This window comes from Ictidomys tridecemlineatus, chromosome 13 (assembly GCF_052094955.1).
Source record: "Ictidomys tridecemlineatus isolate mIctTri1 chromosome 13, mIctTri1.hap1, whole genome shotgun sequence".
Lineage (NCBI taxonomy): Eukaryota > Metazoa > Chordata > Mammalia > Rodentia > Sciuridae > Ictidomys > Ictidomys tridecemlineatus.
The window spans coordinates 87,477,607-87,499,730 of NC_135489.1; the positions used below are offsets into that span (position 1 = coordinate 87,477,607).

General features: G+C 47.9%; 1 protein-coding gene and 1 long non-coding RNA gene across 3 annotated transcripts in view; one reads left to right on the forward strand and one right to left on the reverse strand.

Annotated features, from left to right (window-relative positions):
* Positions 1–3,881: 3,881 nt before the first annotated feature.
* LOC144369958 (uncharacterized) lies at positions 3,882–11,424 on the forward strand. The gene is made up of 3 exons (XR_013429824.1): positions 3,882–4,207; positions 10,100–10,320; positions 10,465–11,424. It is a non-coding gene; the product is annotated as an uncharacterized LOC144369958 (long non-coding RNA).
* LOC101962607 (uncharacterized) overlaps positions 3,882–22,124 on the reverse strand; it is a 122,432-nt gene continuing 104,189 nt past the window's right edge. Inside the window, exons 11-12 of one of the 2 annotated variants that reach the window (XR_013429813.1) lie at positions 11,389–11,542; positions 3,882–4,529 (exon numbers count right to left, since the gene is read on the reverse strand). The gene's annotated coding sequence lies outside the window, so the exon portion shown is untranslated. Of the gene's footprint in view, positions 4,716–11,388; positions 11,543–22,124 lie in introns of both variants that reach the window. The other variant, XR_013429810.1, reaches the window with a different exon arrangement.

The following is a 22,124-nucleotide window of genomic DNA, read 5'->3' on the forward strand; positions in this document are numbered from 1 at the left end:
CCTCAGGACCTTTCGAGCAGTTCCCCTACATCCCAGCCTCCTCTTTCCAACCCATGCTTTTCCTCCTGACAGAGCTCAAGGGGGAGCCGGAGGAGAACACTCACATGAGGAAGCAGGAAAGTGCTTCCACATCAGGAGTCTGAGGAAGGTGCCTGCGGACCAGGGTCTTGAAGCGCTGCCAGCGCCGGAAGTTCTCATACACGCTGGGAGGTCTGCTGGTGTCATCTGGTGGCACTGCAGCTGGGAAGGTGGGTAGTGCGCCCTCCCCATACACTGTACCTGGCCATTGGCGCGCATTCATTGGGAACATGATGGGGGCCATCTGGGCAAATGGTCGTGGTGCTGGAGGGCGAAGGCCCAGGTGCCAGTGGATCCCATAGTTTTGAATCCCTCCACTGTCTGAGGCAGGTACAGTGGTCCTCGGGGCAGAAGGTGCTGTGAGGAATGGAGCAGGATGCTCCACACCCCCACAGAAGGCCCCTGGGGCCCTCCAGTTGAGGGGTGCCTGAGTGTGGATAATGTTCTGAATATGAGGAGGCCCCACTGGCCTCAGTTGTGGCCCATGTTTTCCAAAGGTGGACAGCCCTGGCACATATGATTGTCCAGGGTAAGTGGACAGCACCAGAGGGTTACCCTGAGAGATAGGCGCAGTCACCCTTGGTGCCGGGGGCAGCTCCCAGAATGGCTGGTGTGTTGGCACAGGGGCAGCTGGAAGAAAGGGTAGGCCCCTGAACGCAGACACGTGGGCACCAGGAGTGAAGTTCATGCCTGCTCTCCGTGATGCAGATGCTGTGGAGGCAAAGCAAAGCGGAGAATGGAGGAGGGAAAATGACAGCAGTTTCTTACTCAGTGGAAATCTGAGAACAAATGCTCCCAGCTCAGGGCCCTTGGGCAGGGAAATTGTGCAGTTTGCAAATGTCCCTTTGAGTGAATTTCATGCTGTGTTCCTTTAGTCATAGTTCTACCCTGAGAAATCTCATTTTCACTACACCAGGATTCCCAGTTGACTGTGACACCTCAGCTTTCCCTGATTCTGAGAGGCCCCTTGTGCATCCTTTGCAGACACTCCATTGGCCTCCTAGGTGACTCCCTAGAAATGGATCAATTTGACCCTATTCAGTGGCACCATGCCCCTCCTCATTCTCACCACTAGGAAAGGGATCTTCTCCAGGGCAAATGCAGGGGCTTTAGGGTCCCTTGTGAAGGTGACAGATTCTAAAAATGATTCCCCCATCACCTCCTCAGCCTTCCTTTTGCTAATACTCCTTGTATACCCCTCCACTTTTTTCCTAGGCATCCACACACAAACAAGAAACACCTGATTTAGATGTCTGCCTAGCTAGAGGCTGAGGAATTGTGTAGTTCACCCAGGAGCACATCCTGCCCAGCATGTGGGTGCTTCTCCCAGCACTTCCCACACCAAACACTAATGGGGGACAGAGCCTGGCCATCTGTGATCCTAGTGCTCACTGGTTCCTGCCATAATGCAGGGAGCTCCTTTCCCAGGGAAGAGGTCTATGTGATAGACACTGAGTCCCACAGATCCTCTCCTGGGCTGACTAACAAAGGTTACTGAGGTTTATGAAGTTGATGGGATGGTGAGGATTGGGGTTTTCCAGAGGTTTTCACAGACACTGGTCATTTTTTTATTGGGCCTGGGAATTAGAGCCGTTCTGATGTCCTTTTCCTTTGCACTCCTAATAATGGGAAGGGAAGTGTCACAGAGACTCAGGCCTGCACCAGCTGCTACCTGCAGCAAGGTTGTTGGGAGCACATTCCTGTTCACCAGGACATTATGCAGAGTGAGGTCAAAGAATGGGAGGTGTACCACACTTCACACTTGCATGTATTAATCAGGACAGCTGCCTAAGTTCCAATGACAATATGAGTAGAGCCCCTTCCTAACTGTGTGCTATACTCCTTCCTATCTTCAAAAGAACCCAGTCATCTTCAAACCTGATCCTGGAAAATGAAGAGCACCCCACATGTGCTCCCTTATCATGGAGTACCAACCAAACCATGAAGGTAAGCCAAAGTCTTCTGTGTTGACTTGAAAACAATGAGCTGAGGCTACACACAGAGAGTGTGAAAGTGATAACGATTCAGAAGATCCCCCAGAGGCCCAAATCTATGTTGGCTAAGGTTTCCTGGGTTCCTTGCCCTTCTGGAATCAATGACACCTGCTGTCTGAATGGAAGGAGAAGTTTTCCTGGGCAGGAAGTTTGTGAGGGACCCTGGGCTATGGCAGTTGGAGTGCCCTGCAGCCTCACCCACAGAGACTATATCGCACGGCATCTGTGGTCATTGAGATCCCCATTGGGCACTTTTCTACTTAAGAACACTTCTTACCCCTGCCCACTTAGGATCTGAGACTCTCAGTCAGTCCCCTCAGAATGATATCCCAGGCAGCTTCCATGTGTCTGAAGAATGGACACAGGGCTCAGCATCTTGACTCCAGGAAGCCCTCACTGTGACACCATCTGTGACTGCCTAAAAAACCATGCAGTGACCTGGGTCCATTCTACAAGGAATCAATCCCGTGGCCTCTCTCCTTTCTGCTGACCCAGTGTACTTCCCCGGATTAGTTTGGACCTGGGTCTTAGGAGCCCTCCTCCCCATGAGCAGTATCAGTCTTCCCGGGGCTTCCTGGGCCATGTCAAGTGTACTGTCTAAGGCTCTTTCCTTCCCTTCCTTCTATTCAATCAGTTGACCACAGGGTAAGTGCTCCATCCTAACTCCCAAGGGTTTGGGGGGTGACTGGCCCTCAGATAACAGACCCCTGACTGTCCAGGCTCACCTCCTTCTGAAGTTCAGGCAGGACACCTGACACAGTGTCTCACAGTCTCCACAGTGGGAAAAGTCAGTACAGGACCCAGAGAGTGACCTGTCTGTAACGGATGCTCAGGGTCCAACTGAGCCAAGCTGGCCAAAGTTTAAATGTAAACCACAGTGGAATGTTGGATCCAGACATTCTGCAGGGGGGGGGAGGGGCCAACGACAGCTGGCCTGGGTGGAGGGGGGGCTGGGCAGACATTCCATGAAGAGCTCTAATAGGTATAGAAGAACCTTGAGTTCCCTTCAGGCAATTCAGGGGTGACACAAGTGGTGTGTGCCTCTGGGACATTTTGAAGTAGTTTCTAAAATCCACAGGAGAGGGGTGTGACAGGTGGCCCTGTCTTTCAACAACCAAATTGTCTTTGCTTCCAATGATGGGCAGGACCAGTGAGCCACAAAGTCACCGGTATGAACAGTCAATACTCTAAAAATCTGTGGGGTATGGATTGTGTTTTATGTATAAAGTGTTTTTTTCCTGGTTGTTTCTGTTGGTGATGATTTTTTTTTATCCCATCCCTGGCTTGCAAAACACACAGTTTGGTGTTCATGAAATATTAACACCTTACTATAAGTCTTTTCAATAAATGGCAGGAGGGGGCAAACCATGATATTCAGGCACTAAAAAGAAGCTTCTTTCATTCTTTCTTCCCTTGTCATTTCTTTTGAAGCAGTGATATAAAATATGCAGTGCAGAAAAACTATGTTCTCATTCCACAGGTTTTTAAAATTTTTAAAAAATAATCATACACTGTAATGAATGCTGGAGACCAGATTTTGAAAGCAAATTTTATTTGCTAAACCAAGGTCAAATTGAGGGCCTTGTATACGCTTGGTCAGTGCTTTGCCACTGAGCTTCAGCCCTTACCCCATGCAATCAGTTTGCACTGCTCCAAACTGCTAGACCACAGGTGCTCATATAATAACACTAGTCAAATTCAATTTGTGCAAACTGGCCATGGGAAGGAGCACAGGGTAGAGAGCTTCCTTAGCTTCCAAGGACTGCAGCAGGGTGGTCTCTACTGTAGGCATGACCAGTTTGTAACTGCGAAAATCACTTTGTCATTTCAGGTGCTCCCACTGAAAGAAGGACCAGCCCAGAGGCTCTTTATGGGGAGCCTTCTTGCCGGAGACACCTTGCAAGCTTCCCGACCCATTTCTTCCTCCTGCAGGGTCACCGCTGTCCCTCCTGCATCCCTCGCGCCTGAGCACATGCTTGGATGGAAGGGCGCGCTCACAGGCTGCCATCCAACGGCTCCAGCATCCATTGGGGGCTCCTGCAGGGAACGGCACGGGCGCGAGCACAGACAGCGGGTTCCCAACGGCCAGCTGGGCTCCCATGGCGGCGTCCAGACTCAGTCCCATAAGCCTCTAGGTACTGGACCCGCGAACCTCTTCGGTCCCCACTGTGTCCCTGCCCGTTCCTCTGGCCCCTGCGCCTCGCCAGACAGCCCAGGCCCAGCCTTGCCTCCCCAGGGATGCAGGCGGCCCGCAGCAGGCCTGGCAGTGAGGGGCGAGATGGCCAGTGCGGCGCCCATGTCGACGCATCCTCCATCCATGTCCCTTGCAGCCTGTGTGAAACCCGGCTCCAGGGCACCTGTTTGGTGCCTGAGAAGCGCGGTCCTGGTCAGCAGGTCTAAGGCTCCTGTAGGTGTCTGACAGAGTGGTGACTGTCATCTTCTTGTTCCGCCTGAAACCTGTGAATGTTGGGGACACTGTCAGCTGGCATCCGGGTTGTTAGCTGAAGGCCGCTCATTTCCCTGTCCTTAGCAACTTTGCAGAAGGGAACACACTGAGCCAAGTGTGCTGAGTCTGCTGTAGCCACGCCGTGATTGACGGGCCATCGTAGGTGGGCTGTTGGTGGACCCATCTGGACAGAGCACCTAAATGATGATGGGAGAACCGTTTGACCACAAGTCGTGTGCAATAAAGAGAGTAATGTTGTCTTATTAATTTGTGGTGCTTGTGTACTGCGGCAGTGAAATTGATGATATGGTCTCGCGTATGCGTTGGTGGGCTGTTGGGGGCCCCTGTGGATATTTCTGTGTGCCAGGAAGTTTTCCTTCCGTTTTGATGGGCATGAGATCACGGGGGTGGATATTTGGGTGAGAAAATGAGATGCTGCGCTGGTCCTGGATGGTTAGTAGGAGTTCAGAGGGCTCTGGTTGTTTTCGCTGTTCCTTTGATGGGGTGGTGGGGTCCCTAATGTGTTGATGTGCATTCATAATTTGGATCCTGCTCTGTCTCGACTGCCTGACAAGAATGTGGTATGTGTTCAGAAGTGTGGGTCAGACAAAGTGGTGATGGTCATCTTCTTGTTCTGTGTGGATATTGGAGATCAAGGGAAATTAAGCTCTGGTTTTTGTAATATTTTACTTTTGGTGGTCTTGTATATATATATTTTTCCCACGAACACACCCTGGGGAGTTTGAATATATATGTGTTTGCATATGGGCTATGTTATGGAAGGCATTTGGGTAGTTTTCTCTGCACTTTCAATGTGATTGTTATAGTTGGGAAATGGAGGAGGGATATTTGTACATTCTGGACATCATGTTTTGGTACAAGGGATTTTGAATAAATTTTATTTTCATTTCTCATGCACATGTACTTGAGTGTGTGAAAGCTGGTCGGTTACTAATTTCGTGGAGCAGTAGGATGGATATATTCATTGTGTGGTGTGAAGATGGCAGGCTTCTGCATTTTGGAAGACAGGGAGTTATTTCTTCATATTTGGGAGTGTGTGAGCTTGTATATGAAGATGAGATACCTATGGAGAGTTCCTTGTGTATTGAGTTTGTATTAACTACCCCACCTCAGGTGTGTGTGTGTGTGTGTGTGTGTGTGTGTGTGTGTGTGTTTGTGTTGTGGTAGTAGCAATAGTTGTGAAGAGGAAAATATTTAGGTGTCCCTTAGTAGATGTATTTAAGGGACATGGCAATTGAGGTCTGCTTCCGGGGGCCATATATGTATTAAGTAGATGAGACCCTCCGACAGTGGAAGGTAGTCAGTTTTAATCAAAGTCCGCTGACTGGATATACGAAGTCCCACCCCACGCCCCAAACAAAAACTTTCACAGTAACATTTAACTGGTGTTTGGCCCAAACTGCTGGGTATTTGTGCCTAGCCAATCAGTACATGGAGTTAACTATTACAGTAACATTGAATAATCTTCCTTGTAGAATCCAGCATGTCCCAGGGTGGACAAGCAGAAAATTAAGTTTGGCTGAAACAATTTTCAGAGAAGTTCAGGAAAGACAGTTATGATATGTGCCTGAGAAGCAGAGAACCGACTGATAAACTGAACTACTACCACTTGCAGTTGGCTCCTCTTCCACCCTCTCATGAAATGTGCTTTCCCCTCCCAAAGAGATAACAACCAAAGTGTTCATTCACTGCCAGAATGTAGTCAGAATCCCATATCTCTGTATGATTCTCACCAGTCCACATGTGAGACCCAGTTTGACCTTGCTTAAGTCACAGCTGTGAATTCCAAATACCAGCATACAGTGTTAGGCATATGCAGCCTGCTGTAGGAAGTATAGAATGAGGTATGTGTTGTGATTTGGATCTTAAATATCCACGAAGGGTCTATAAATATTTCCTCATCAGCCTCTGGCAATATTGAGAGGTGATGAAACAGTAGGCGGTGGGTCCTACTGGAAGGAGGTTGCATGATTGTGGACATGCCCTTGAGGGGGATATTGGGACCCTGGCCTCATGCTGTCTACTTTTCAGCTGCCATGAGGTGAGCAGCATTACTCCAATGTGTGATCTCTGCCATGATGTTCTACCTCCATGGAGTCTCCAGAACCAAGAAGCTGACAAAGTATACATAGAAAGAAATCTCTGAAATGTTCAGTCAAAATAAAATTTTCTTCCTTGTAATTGGTTTACCTTACATATGCTTTCAAAGCCACAGAAAGATGATAATGTAATGAGGTAGATTAAAGGTCAAAATGCCTGCTCTATAACACTTCTTAGATATTGCAGGGCAGATAATTTAATGTTATCTTTATGGATTGGAGTTTATTACTCAATTTGACAAGAGTTCTTTCACATTATTGTTTACTCAATTTTTTGTAGAGCTCCTGGGTCTTTTCTCTGAGAAAACTTTCTGTTGTCATCTTGGATTTTTCTTTTTTTAAGTTTTTTTCTTTTCTGTGGATGCCGATGAACATGATTTATTTGTTTGTTTGATTTACTCTTAAGGTTCAAACCCAGGGCCTCACACATCCTAGATAAGCACCCTGGCACTGAGCTACAACCTCAGCCCCTTGGTCTTTTCCTAACTAGACATTGACCAATATGCCCTTATCTTTAGGTTTCTCATCCAGAGTCTTGCATCTAGACAATTGGGAATACAAGGGTTGTTTTAAGTCTCAAAGATATTTGAACCCAGACTGGGCACTATTTTGATAAATATGTTCTCAGAAACAGTTTTCTTAATTCCTACAGTTATTCCTTAATTACTCTCCCTGATTCCATGGCATGCCCATGGTAACCATGAATACCATGGCATGCCCATGGTAACCAGAAATAAATTCCACCTAAGAAAGCAACTATTCTATTGAGCATACCATTCATGATATAGCCAGTAAACAATATTTACCCTTGTCATGTGAATTAAAACGCATATATGTGTATAAGTAGACATATGAATCTATACATTCATATGTATATATGTATGTGTGGTATCATATGTGAAGTACAGATAACATTGAAAGTGTAAATGAAAACCACAAGATGTAATAGAGCTTTGTTTCAAGGAACAAGGGAAAGTAAATAAGGAAGAATTGTCAATATACAGAAGAGGGCCCTGAGGCCTAGATTCAGAAGTAAGCACAAAGTGCACTGCTGCAAGAAAATGTGGCCTTCTCCAGGTAGATGTAGGCTCATGTGGTGATGTGCAGAGGGGATATTATTTGGAAGAACTGAAGAACTCTCAGATGAGTAAACCTGCATGAACACTTGTTTGGGCTGCTTACAGAGGAAGTTGCTCTCTTAGTGCCCTTTCTGCATGTTGCTCACCCACTAAGCATTAAAACCTACATATCCTGGTATATATGGGGCAGGAAGGAAATTCAGAATTAGCATCAGGAGAGAAGAGGTTCTCAAACATCTTAGGCTTCTTTGGGTTAATTTAGATGCAATCACAAACAGGCAGAGTACAACTAGCTCCCTTAGTATTAGCAGTTCTGCGGTTGGAGTGCCAGGGGCTCTCAGATTGTAGCATTAGCAGCACTCCCCATATGTCCCTGGCACCCTGAGCCAGCAACTCTCTATCATGGAAAGCCATCACCAAAATGCTTCAAAACTTCATACATCTTTAAACCTCTTGAATTCAGTAAAGAGAGAAAAGTATTTATGCACTGTTTTATGATATCTTAATGTGTCACTTCCGTATTACACCATGTGAAATGCAACACTAGACAACCTTCCCCACACTGCACGTTTTCTTTAGAATTCATGGAAATGCAGGGTTGTGAGTTGAAGTTTCAGCTCAGAGGTGTGTATAGCACTCACCTAGCATGCATGAGGCACTGGGTTTGATCCTCAGTACCACATGAAAATAAAATGAAGACATTGTGTCCATGTGTAATTGAAAAATAAATACTCTAAAAAGTGCATGTGGCTAGTCAGAAAGTGTTTTGCACTTGGGAATTCCATTGGTTCAACTTCACTTTTTTCCTGAGTAAAAATATTATTTATTGTCTTTATTAAATGGAAGGAGAACCAATACTATTGGTCTAAGTTTATGCTAATTGGGGTTTGGAAAAGTTGTGCAGTGGGCATCCCCACTGTGGGCAGGATTTGTTGCAGAAGGATAGCAGATCGGCTTGCCTCAGCTCACTTTGGTTTTGGCCTGCCAGGCTCAGGTCTTCCTGAGGCAGGGGTAGAAGAGTCAAGGTCAATTAGATGGACTTATCAGAGGGACCCTCAAAACACTCAGGTTTTAAGGATATGCATGTACTGGTATACAGGAAAATGCATCTTTTAAGTCTAAAATTTTAGACTTTTAAGTCTAAAATTGAAGCCTTGTCCACCATTGCAGGAAGCCCTTTGTCATGCTGAATATTTGTTCAGCCTGGATATCTAGCCTCTTCCACAGGATCAGAAAAGAGGTATCTAAGTAAAATGCCATCCCCATTGCCAATTGTAGAAAATTCTATGATGGTTTAAAAGACTGAAGGCTCCAAACATCTCTCTTACATGAGACAGAAGAGAAAGGGCCAACACTTTCCCAGAGGCATTTAAAGAAATCTTTGGGGACTTGGGTTGTGGCACAGTGATAAAATACTTGCCTAGCTGGTGTGAGGTCCAGAGTTCAGTAACCTGCACCGCCAAAAATACAAAAAGGAAAGAAAAAAGTGGTTTCCCTGTCTTTGACATTCATGGCTGACCTAATTATGTCACTGTGACCTAGAATTATATTTGGTCAAAGTATATTTGAGATGACTCCATCCTTCATTCTCTTTCAATGATACCACCATTTGGAATCTCGTTAGCTGTTTTGCCTCTGCTGTATGAGGAGCCTCTTCCTACCCAAACCTCAGGGAAGTCCCATGGTTTCCTGGAAGGATACTGTGTGTGCTTGAGCCCACCTTTGTATTTCTTTTTAAGTAAATGAGCTTCCTTCCCAATCTCCTTATGCAAAAAGTGCCTGTATCACTTACCCTTGTGGTGCAGCATAACTCCTAGTGAGGCCTCAAGTACATGGTTATATTCAACCTATGCATGCCTTTTATCTCAAGTAGAGTAGGTAGAGCTGATTTTACTAAGAACTGGTTACAGGAAAGGCTGCTGGCACTGAAAGCAGACCTGGAAGGTCACCCTGAGGGCAGTTATGAAAGAGAATGACAGAGAGCAATGGAGAGCTGCTAAGAGCTACTAGGTCTGGCTGTTGAAAGAGTTCCTGGGAACTCTCAGTAGCCACTGTCTCCTCCTGTCAGGAACACAGTTGCAGAGCTGTTACCACTGGACACTGAGGGTCACTGTCATTCACTCTTAGGGCTGTGAATGCTAAGATCTGAAATATGTTGTCCCTGGAATGTCAGAACTGATAATATTAAGGGAGGTGCACTTTTCCTATTTGTGGTTGCTCTCCAGATGGATGTTTGAACCCTCAGCCTGTTGGTAACAGAGATGGTTATGGGACAGAGTTCATGCAGGGATGTACAGAGAAGGCCCCTTAAATTAACTGAGGCTATGTAAACAACATAATGACTGGGTTTCTGTTAAGCTTTTGGTCTGTTTTTTCTTCCAGCATCAGTGGAAGGTGCAGGCTAAATATGGAGGCAAGGGCTTGGCCCTGCATCTGTGCACCCTGAGGGATGGAATCTGCAGATACCTCCTCCTTTCAGTCCTCACCCCACAGAGTAGCACAGACACCACAGCAGAAGGCAGCAGCCATGAGAACATTTCTCTACTAAGTGCTTTTTCTTCACTCTTGACAGTGAACTCCCACCATGTACAGCTTTGCCCCAGGTATGCACCTCTGTCCTTCTCCCATGCCAGTTCCCACCTTTGGCCTTCCTCCTATATTCCCAGTGCCCTGGCCTTGCCCTCCCTTTCCTGAGGACTAGCAGGATCAGCTCTGAATGACAAGGATCTTTGCCCCTTGTGTTGCAGGATGTACTGAAGGGGAGATCTCACCAAGACCCTGCCTGAGAGGTTGGCTCACCAGATACCTATGCTACTGTCTTCAATGTCTCTTCTTCTTCCTCTGGGGTCTGATGACTGACACTTCCTCTCAGATTCTGGGCAATAGGAATCATCCCCAGAGCCAGATGTTTCTTTCCAGAGACCTGGAGATGAGACCCAGAGTAGAGTGTCTTTCCTGCATGCATTGAGTGTCAAGCTATAGCTCACTTCATAGATTGGCATCAGGAGGGGGATAGGGATGAGGACTCTTCTTTGGGGCTGAGGAGCCTGTAGTGCTCAGCCTCCAGGGATGAAGGGGCCTTTGTGAAGTCCTGGGTCTGGGACAGTTGCAGCACAGCAGAAGGTGCTGGGAAGCCAGGAGGATGTCTGGGGTATGGAGGGTCATGGTTGTCCTCACTAAACACCTCTGCTTTCTCATGTGGCTCCGGTAGGAGAAGTCCTGCTGGGACCCACTGCCCTTCTGTGGCCCAGGCTTAGAGAAGAGATTCTGTGGTCCAGGGAAGAGTTGAGGCCTGGATGGGAACCATTGAGGAAGACTCGCAACAGTGCAGGAAGATACCAGTGAGCTTCCATTATAGGACCTAGGGTTATGTGACCCTGAATCTCTTAATTTTCTATGAGGTGACCCCTGGTGGGCCAGATCTCCATATAGGACTCATGTCCAGTGCTGTCACTATGTCCCTCTATACCTTGGCTGGCAGCTGATTTAGAAGCACTTTAGTCGGGGTATAACAAAACTTTGGGGCAGCTCCACTGATAATTTCTACTTTGAGGGCAATAGTTGCATTTTCACCAGCTACAGAACAGAAATGGCCCATGCTCAGTCTGTATTGGGTATGAGGGTAGACAGAGGGACTTGGGGGATGTGTAAAAATGAATGGGAGGTATCACCTGTCTTGGTGTCAGACTGAAGTTCTGATGGCCATTCTGCTGGGTGAGTCCTTCCTCCTGGTCCAGCTCTTTGGTTAGGGTCAAGATAGCCATGTGTAGTCCTATGAAAAGCAATAGTTCCAAGAAATGGGGGTGTGGAAAATGGAGCCTGCACCTGGAGGAGAAGAAAAAAATTGTGTGTGGCCTTGGTAGGAAGTGTCCCCAAGCCCAAGACACCTCTGGGACTTGTAGGAAGCATGGATGGTGTCTTCTGGTTCACACCATGGAGTTGTTAAATCAAGACCATGAGCTACCCCACCCAACAGACAAACAGTGCTGAGAATGTAAAGAATAAAAGATAATTCCATGAGTCTAGGTTGACATTCTCAAAGTCTTGTACACAGCTGGATTCCCACCCCAGCCCACCTTGGTGAAAAAGTCCTCTTGGAGTACAGCTCATCAGTCTAGGGCAGGAAATTTAGATCTTGTTACAAGTTGTCCCCTTTTAGATGTCACTCCATTTCATTCTCTTCCAAGTTTCCCATGGACTTCGCTATGGCCAAATGTGGGCCTACCCACATGTTGAAGTTGGGAAACCCCACCAGATGTTCATGATGTCCATCTATACAGTTATGACTTCAAGTGTGATCTCGTCAGGCACTTTGGTCTCTGGATACCTGCACTATTAAACTTCTGGTGGGTGAGCCTCAGGGCCAGTCTTTCTCGAGGTTTACACTAGGACAGAGGGTAAGAGGGTGATGCATACATGGTTTTTCTAGCTGTGCTCCAGCCATTCAGTGAAAGAAAATGTTTAAGGGATCTACTCTGGTCCAGAATGGCCCTGCACATTCTGACATCAGGAACCATTAGTGAAGACTCTGCACCTGTGGGACAATGTATGTCACGTGGGAGGACATTTTGAGACACCCGTATTCGATATACTTGGGCCACATGGCCTCGTGTCCTAGGCAGATGGTGTGTTGACTCTTTACATAGGCAGGGGGAGAGAAGGTAGCACCTTGGACTAGGCTTTATAAACTTCAAATCCAAGGGCATCTGGAATCCCAAATGCTCAGGGGCTGTTCCACTGGCAAGAGAAGTGCCCTATTCTGAAAAAATGTTCACATGTGTGCTATCACACTCCATCATCACCATTTTTTTAATCATCAATTTTTATGGGAATGTGTTTAGCTCTCTCTTGCTGCACAGTCTCAAAGACTGGAGAATGTGGAATATTGAGCCTCTATGGGATTGGATGTGTCTGACACTGGAATCTATCATCAACTGAAGCTTTGAGTCCTCTATCTCTTCAGCCTCAAAATCCACAAACCTGACACAGGTAAGCAAGACATAGAATTATTTAAGAAAAGAATTTCTTATTGGAAAACTCAAGCTGTAGCTTCATAGCAATGAGGATCTGGTAGCAGGCATGGGGAGTACTGCTCAGACCATGGGATGGGCTGGTCCCAAGAGGGATTATTTCCCAATGCGGAAACCATTCTGAGTGCTCCTGACATCACTTAGCACCTGAAGAGAACCATGTGGTCCTTAGTGAACCAGGCACATTCCTTTACGATGCTCCCACACCTATTCCAGGCTTCTCATGTCCCTGCCCTGAACCACACAGAAAAGCCAAGCTTCAGCATCTGGTCAAAGATATGATTTATGGAAGACAACTCTCTCTCTAGGAATGTTGGGGTTAGGACTATATACCAAGAACACAAGACTCAGCAGAGGTCATGTGAAAGTCCAAGCTGTGCTGAAAGTAGTGGAACACCTGGGTTCCCACCCCAACCCACCTTCCAAAGAGGGCTGTATTTCATTTGTTTGAATGGCGAGAATTACATGGATTACGAGGCCAGAGGTGTGTGCTTGGGGCATCTGAGACACTGGCGTTCCCTGATCATGTTTTTTGAACTCTAAATCTTTCTGAAACATCAGGGTTTATTATGGCATTGTTCATGAGCAGGGGTGATCCATATGCTAGAAGATGGTTTATTTTCCAGGTGGTTGGCCAACCCCAAGGTAGTGAAACTTGTACCCTGTGAACAGACCTCACTGATGGTGGACACCCCCTGAGCTTGGCTGGTTACTGCCCTACACCCTAACCCTGAACCTCTAGGCAGTGGTGGAACTAAGAACGTTGAGGTCGGAGCTTCTGGGACTATTAGAGAGTGTCCAGCATTCCAGGTAGAGGGAAGTAATGCTTGGAGATGTAAGTGTTCAGTGGTTTTCTCTGTGGTAGCAGATGCCCTTCCTGGCTGGGTGACAAGCTCCAACAGAGCCAGCTGTTCAACCCATGTTCCCGAGCACTTAGGCCTAGCCCCAGATACCTGACACACTTTTCTGCCATCTCATAGATCATCTGATCAAAGGTATGCATTGCCATTCCTGAAGACCCCTCCACAATCCCTCCTCCAGATTCATGGTAGGCTCCAGTCCAGATAGGGGCCAAAGCACTGGCCTGGGTTCATCAGGATCAGTCACAATCCACAACCCACACTTCATTGCAAGTTGACCTGACCCAACACAGGCCTTGCCTTTGCCTCTTCTGTCCAATCACTCTGACCACCCCATGTGGGCTCCCTGCATCCAGGACATGCTCTATATACTAGAGAGAACATCAAGTACTATACTGGAATCTGATTTCTCTTGAGTTCTTGATGTTTTTGTGTATTGTGACCTGAATGCTTTGGCCTGCAGAATGCATGAGTGAATGCCCTAACCTCCATGAGATGGTGGCTTCAGCGGCTCTTAAGATTTTAATGATGTCATCAGGGTAGAGTTCCCATGATAGTACTAGTGCCCTTGTAGAAAAAGGAAGGGATGCTAAAGCTCTCTAAGCCATAGGAGGTCACAGGCAAGGTAGCCATTTTCTCAAGCCTGGAGGGAAAAACCTCACTGGACATTAAATCTCGCACCATCTTTCTGGGGTTTCCCAAATTCAGAACTGTGAGAGATGAATGCCTGTGGTTTCAGCTTCCCATTCTGTAGCAGTACATATGGCAGCCTTATTTGAGTGAGACAGAGTACAGAGTGCCCTGGGAGCAGGGTTAAAGCCTGAGACAATGATGTACATCTCCACGGAGGATCCAAATGGAATGAGTACTCACTCATGAATTCTGCACCACCTCAATATCCTAAGCAGGAATTCCTCGGAAAAATGTGGTTGGGTGTCCAGAGAGATCTATACTGGTGCCTCCCCCCCGCATCTCCAACACTAGTTGTGATGTTGCCTGCCATGAACAATCAGATCTATGCTAGAAGGTGAAAATACTAAGTGAGGGACAATCATGTGGAGTCAGAGAACCAACTCTCCATCCTGGCTCACATTACTTCCAGGAATCTCCTGTGACCTTATATCCCCTGAGTGATGGTGATGCTCATTGAGCACCAAGATTGCTTCACTCACAGGATTGTGATGGGCACCTGAGATAAGGCCCATTTCCTCCCCTGGTATGATGAACTTGGTTGGGAATATAGGTCTCTCAGCTTATCCCTCCCCCCTCAGGATGTTCCCTCTAGTTTTCCTACATCCCAGCCTCCTTTCTCCATGCCACACTTTTCCATCCATCCCCACTGTCCAGCATCACTCAGTAGAGGAGAACGAAGCTGTCTTCAGAAACACTATTTCCAGGCTTACTTCTAGAAACCTGATTAATGTCAGAGGGGCCTGAAGGCTCAAAAGCAGGTCTCTATCCAACTGAGACAGGAGGGCTCAAAGTTGTCAATAGGTACTTGATAAAAATTTGTGACCCTGATTCTGAAGGCATGGAACCTGGGTCCTATGGAGAACCATGGAGTTAGATTGCACATGACAGACCACAAACAACTTCACTTCCAATCACTTTTGTGCATGTCTGAAGTCACCCCAGTTCTTTATCTCACAAATGACACTAAAATTTGGCCTCCTTGCAATTTAAGTATTCTCCTTGGTAGAGTTCCACATTTTGTTAATTGGCAAACCATGTGATATGCAGCCTTCTTTTTTCCTCATTGATTTGTAGGAGAACTTGATTACATTACATTTGGGCCAGTCACACTCAGTATTGGTCAGGCTGGGGTCGGGGTGGGGCCAATACTACATATGGGAGGATCAGAGCACTGCATGAGTGGGGGGTGGGTCTGTCTTGGGATGCAGTCAGGACTTGCAGCCTGCTGGGTCCCCAGTGAGTTGCGGTCAGAACTGCAACTGTAGGGGGGAGAGGTATAAAGGTCGGCCTTGTCTTCTCAACAGGAAGCCTACACAGGGAGACCACAGCCATGCTGGGGATCAGTTGAATAATATTGTCCATCATCATTCAGGAGAGGAGAAAGAAGCTGTCTAGGAAAAAATTGTTTCCAGGGTTATTTCTAGAATTTACTTAATTGCACAGGGGCTTGAAGGCTCAAAAGCAGCTCTCCATCTAAATGAGACAGAAGGGCCCAATGTTCTCAATAAATTGATAAAAAATTGTGCCCCTGTCTGTGATGGCCATGGCTGCCACAAATGCCTCACAGTCACTCAGAGAGTTTTGCTTCCATAGCAGGTCCTCCCCAGACGACTCCAATTTGCAGTGCTCAACAGGACTCAACCCTTTGGGACCCCCTTCAATGGTCCTTAGTGTGGAGTGCCCTAACCATGCCTAAGCAGAAATACTGTGGGTATCTTGGAAGGACACTGTGCATGCCTGAGTTCACCTTTTAAATCAAATAAGTGGAGAACTGCAGGAACTGCTAGGTGCAGTTGTCAGATGATCTCCAGGGAACTGATGGAAGAGGCTGGCTACTGATCCCAAGAAGGCAACATGGCAGTTTCGATCACTAGGAGCTGAGGGTCCCTGACATTCAATCTCAGAACTAGTCACACTAAGATCTGAGAGCCACCAGTTAGTCCTCAGACCTCAGAGCTGTGAATACCAAGGGAGATGTGCTTTGCCTCTTTGTGATTTCTCTTCATAGCAGGCCCTCAGATGATTGGTAAGGGAGATGTTTAACAGGCAAAGATCATAGAGGGATACACAGAGAAGATCCCCTAAACCAAGAGAGGCTTTTCCATGGGGTGATGAGTTGGGTTTTGGAATCTTGTCTGTTTTCTCCCAGGATTAGGGGGAGGACTCATCTAAATCTGGAAACAAGACCCAATAGATGGACACTTGTGCACCCTGGGTCCTGGCAACCCCAGTTATCACCTCTCAGTTCTCACTGCATGGAGGTGCACAGAAAACATGGCAGAAGGCAGAAGCTGGAGATTTTTTTTTCCTACCAAACTGCCTTTATTCCCAGTGACAGTCAAACAAGGTACAGTTTCCCACCCAGGATTGAACATTGTGACCCTCCCCTCTCAGTACCTCCCCCTACCCTCTTTCTACATTTACTATACCCTCCCACTCCCTACATTTTTCTGAGAACCCACAGGAACTGTCCTATGTGATGAAGAACCTTTGGACCTTCCAACACAGAATGAAGCCAGGTGAGATCTTGCCTGAGGGGCAGCCACCCCAGAGGCCACCAGTCAACACGACTGTCCTCAGGGCCTCTTCTTCTTTTGGTTGCCTGATGATGTGCACTTCCTCTTCTGAGGCTGTGAGGTTTGAGCCAGCTCCAGATCCACATCTTGCCCTCCAGTGACCTGGAGGGGAGGCCCAGTGCAGGGCGTGTTTTTCATGAAGCATGTGCGTCCAGTGAGAGCACTCTTCATGGACATGGCACCTGGAGGAGGGTGGGAGCTGAGGAGTCCTCTCTGGGGAGGTGGGGCCTGGATTTCTTGATCTCCTGAGCACAGGGTTTCTATTGGAAGGGCCTGGCTCCGGGACAGTTCCCAGGGCAGCAGGCGGTGCTGGGAGCTAAGGAGGAAATCCAGGCTTTGGAGGTCCTCATCCACACTGCAGCCATTGGCTGTCTTATGTGGCCGCCCAGAAGAAGTGGCTTTTCTGGGACCCACTACACTTTTGTTCCCCAGGTTTAAGGAGGAGGATCTGCCGTTTGGGGGAGGATGGTTGGAGTGGATGGTCCCCAATGAAGAAGACCCTTGACAGCCTTGGAGGACAGCAGTGTCCTTTGAACCCAGCAACTCTGGCTCGGCGGTCCTGCTCCTCTTCACGACCTGGGAAGCCACCTCTGTGGACCAGTCCTCCGTGCTGGCCCCTTGATCAGTGTGATGTTTCCGCTTCTCTGCACCTTGTTTGGCAGCTGCCTCAGAAGCTCTTGTGTCCTGTTGGGACATATCATGACCCTGAGGCACCTGCAAAGGTGCTTCTTCACAAGATGAAGGAGGATATGGGCACTGGCCAACTCTTCTTCATGCATGAAATGGGCCACAGGGATTAGGACAATCATATTTCAGTGGGAAGTGGATCTGTTACTCATCTTGGTCTCATAAAAACACACTGAGTGTCTGCTGGACACTCCCCTGGGCTTCCTTTCTGCTTGATATCCTGAACCCTTCCATGGCTCTCATGTCTCCTTCCTTTTTTTTTTTTCCATCCTACATCATGTGTCCTGGAACAGACTCACTCAGGGAGCCATCACAGACAGGATAATGATAACATCCTCTGGGCCACATGAGTAAGGTCCTGTGCCTTCTTCATCTACCTGCTATCCCTTGCTCCCCTCTCCACCTGTGGTAATTCCCTTTCCTGTATACTTGTGTCCCTTTGTCTCCTAGTCTGCCAGGTATTGCTCTGTGCCTTGGTGTCTGTTCTGAAACCCTGGAAACCCTCGTGTCTCTACCTCCTTTGTTCTACCTGGTGCCCCTTTCTCCTTGTCTACCTTTTGTTTCGTCCCAACCCCTCTTGTTCCTGCCGTCCCTGCACTTTATTATCAGGTGTCCCTGCCTCTCTTCTGTACCACCTACCCCAGGTCTACTGGGAGACCTTCCTTCTGCTTTCTACCTGGTCAGTGGTGTGTCTTTCCTGCTGCTCCAGTTCTTTTGTCAGAGCCAAGATATTTATATGTGGCTTGTTGGAAAGTATTTCTTCCAGGAAGCGAGGATGAATTATACTCTCTGCCTGGGATGAGAAGGAAGAGAGTGTGAGTGAACTTGGGAGGAAATGGCCCCAAGTCAAGAGGACTTCTAGGAGAAAGAGGAAGCAATAATAATCCCATGCTCATTTGCATCATGGGGTTGTTATATCCCAACTACCAGCTACACCCATGTATGAGTGCACATGTGTGCATGCACATTCTCTCTCTCTCTCTCTCTCTCTCTCTCTCTCTCACTCACTCACACACACACACACACACACACACACACACACACACACACACAACATAATAATAATAATAATAATCTGAGATTCTAAGCCAGGAAACTGAATTCCATGAGTGCCGAAACTTTCTATACACCAAGATTGTAGGCCCAGCTCACCTTGTTGACAAAGTTCTCATCAACATAGCTCAGGAGACTTGGATGTGGGTGTAAATCATCCGGTATTGGCTGTTGCTCTAGTCCTTCCTCTCCCAAGTTTGCGCCAAGCTCTTCTGTAGACAAGTAGGAGGGCTCCCACGTGGCAAAGTTTGTAGGCCCGAATAGCTCATCCATGATGTCCATGTACTCTTGGATGGCTTCAGGTGGGATCTCCTCGGGCGCCTTGTTCTCTGGCCCTTTGGTCTTGGCCACCTTGTTCTTGCGTGCCTTGGTCTTGCGTGCTTTGGTCTCAGGCACCTTTGTCTCTGGTGCCTTGGGTTTGGCTGCTAATGAGCGGGCGGACCATACCTTAGGGTTGGTCTTTCTGGAGGTGCACGCTAGGACAGGGAGGACCAGAGTGGTGTGTGAATGAGGATTCCATGTTCATCCCAAATACTTGGTAGTAGGCAGGGTTCAGGGGACTTAACCTGGTATGCCATGCATGAGGACAACCTGACCCAGGAACCGAGGGATATAATAGTGCACCAGATGCAACATCTAGGAGATTCAAGTGGGAGGACATTTGTAGTGACTGGTAATGCATGCACTCTACCCTACCAGGACCCAAGTCCCAGGCAGATCTTGTGTTGTTTCTTTGGATAGACAAAAAGAGAAAGGAGATCCGTACTTGGCCCAGTCAATACACAGTTCATAGCTGAGTGGCAGGGACCTCAGGTGTTAGGGGCTTTTTTTCTTGTAAGAGTGAATCTCCAATACTGAAGGAAAAGTTCTTATTTGGGACAACAACTTGCCTTGGCCTTTTTCACTGTTTGGACACTATCATAGACTACTGTGTGAATGTGGGTACCCTACCTGGCTGTTGGACAGCCTCAGGGACTGGAGGCCTTCGGATTTCCAGCCTCGGAGTTGCAGGAGGAGGTCGGCACTGGAAGACCCCTGACAACTGCATCCTTGGATCTTCCATCTCCTCTGCAGCCTCAAACTCCATGAACCTTGATGGGATTTGGGTAAGGCAGGCACAGGCTGAGCTGAGAATCAGGTTAGCCATACCAGGCAGGTGCTGGTGTGGGATTCTAGGCTATGGAGTATTCTAAGCTATCAGTCAGGAGCTAGTGGCAGGAATGTGGAGTTGCTTCCTGAAGTAGGTCCGGCCAGTGACAGGAGGGAGCTGCTACAGAGGAAGAACTACAGTTCTCGGGAAACACTACATCAACTAGCACCTTAAGGGAATCAGATCTGAGGGACCCAGGCAGGGCCCCTAGCTGATCCTTGTTCTGGCTCTCTCCTGTTTCTGCCAGGAACCACATGATCAGTTTAGTTGTCGAAAATGGTCAGGGATGTGATTTATATCAGGGAACACCAGAGGTCCTGACCCAATTCAGGGGTACTGAGGCTGGGACCTTGGGCCCTGAAAGGATCATCTGGGATACCAAATTACAGGCAGGGTCATGTGGAAGAGAAAGCTAAGCTGAGAACATTGGGTTTCTTCCAATGAGGGTGGGTTCTTCCCTTCCCTTGTTAGAAAGGCTGGGATTATATGGAGCAAAGGAAGTAAGGACCAGAGACATGTCCTGGGGGCACCTGAGGTGGTGGCTGGCCCTGACAATGCACTTCCCACCACCACCCTCTTCTGGAACATCAGGTTGAAGTAGTGGCCACTTTGATGAGTTATAATGGACCTCACTCTATAAAGAGGTACCAGTTCCCAGGCAGGTGGCCCGAGTGAATCTAGTGCAACTTTTGCCCTCTGCAGAGCCAGCAAAGCAGCAGCAGACCCTCTGGCTGGGCTGGTACCTCCTCCCCATCCTGACCCTGAACCTCAAGGCAGAGTTGGAATCAAGAATATGGAGCCTGGAGTTTCTGGGATTGTTGCTGAGAGAATGCCCAGGCCTCAAGCTAGAAGGAGCCACTATTTGGAGAGCTAGATGCCTCGGAGCCCAAACATAGGTAGGTGACAGGCTGTACCAGACCTTGCTGTGCAAACCATGATCCCCCATCAGTAGGCTCTGGGCCTTGAAAACTGGCTCACTTTTCTGCAGTCTCAAAGAAGACCATCCGATCAAAGTTGCTGGTGCGCTGCCATTCCTTCAAACCCTTCCTCAGGCCCTCTTCCATGGTCATGGTGGGCTCTCGTCGGGACAGAGACCGAAGCACTGGGCTGGAATTCATCAGGATCAGTGTCCACAAGGTCACCCTTCTTTATCAGTAGACCAACAACATAATTTCCTACCTTTGTTATATTTGCCCCATGATGTTCAACTCCAAGTATTGACATTGGGACTCCAGGATACTTATACACAACTTTAACACCAAGGGCTACATTGACCAGCATGATTGTGATTGGATTCCTCAAATATCATTGAGGTGTACCATGTGATGAATGTTTTTATCCCCCAACATTCACCCGTTGAAGCCCTAACCCCCAATGGAATGGTGTCTGGAGACTGCATTTAGTGCTTAGAAGGTTAGATGAGATCCTGAGGGTGGCGCTTCATGAGGGCATTAGTGTTCTTCTGGGAGAAGGAGGAGACACTGTGAGGACACAGGTGAGCCAGCTGTCTTTTCAAGCAAGGAGAGGAGAGAGCAATCATGGGATTTTAGGTCAGTTACCCTTTACCTGGGAATCCTGACTAAAGAACTGTGAGAAAGGAATGCCTTTTTGTTTTTTCACAAATTTTCCATAGCATCATGTATGGTGTCCCAGGCTGACTGAAGACGGTGCACAGAATGGCCTAGGAGCAGTTACAAACTGGGGCAAAGTTGAACATTCCCATGCAGTATCCAAAGACAGCTTCCCCTCGAGTGTGACATCACCAGAGGGTCCTGATCAGGAGTTCATGACAATGTGTATGGGTAGCCATAGATTTCTGGGTTGAGGCCAGCACCACTAAACCCACTTGTGGTTGGGACGTCCCTTGTGCTGAGAACAATCAGGTCTATGGTGGAAGGTGAAATGACTGGGGGAGGCATGGAGTCAGACAGCCAACTTCGATTCCTGGCCCACATTACCCCCAGGAACCTCCTCTGACCTTGAGTCCTCCATGTGATGCTGATGATTATTGGAAACAAAGATTGCCTGCACTCACAGGCCTGTGATGGGCACCTGACATAAGGCACGTTTCATTCCCTGGTGTGAGGGGAATACATCTGGGAATGTAAGGGTCTCAGCTGGTCCCCTTACCCTCAGGACCTTTCGAGCAGTTCCCCTACATCCCAGCCTCCTCTTTCCAACCCATGCTTTTCCTCCTGACAGAGCTCAAGGGGGAGCCGGAGGAGAACACTCACATGAGGAAGCAGGAAAGTGCTTCCACATCAGGAGTCTGAGGAAGGTGCCTGCGGACCAGGGTCTTGAAGCGCTGCCAGCGCCGGAAGTTCTCATACACGCTGGGAGGTCTGCTGGTGTCATCTG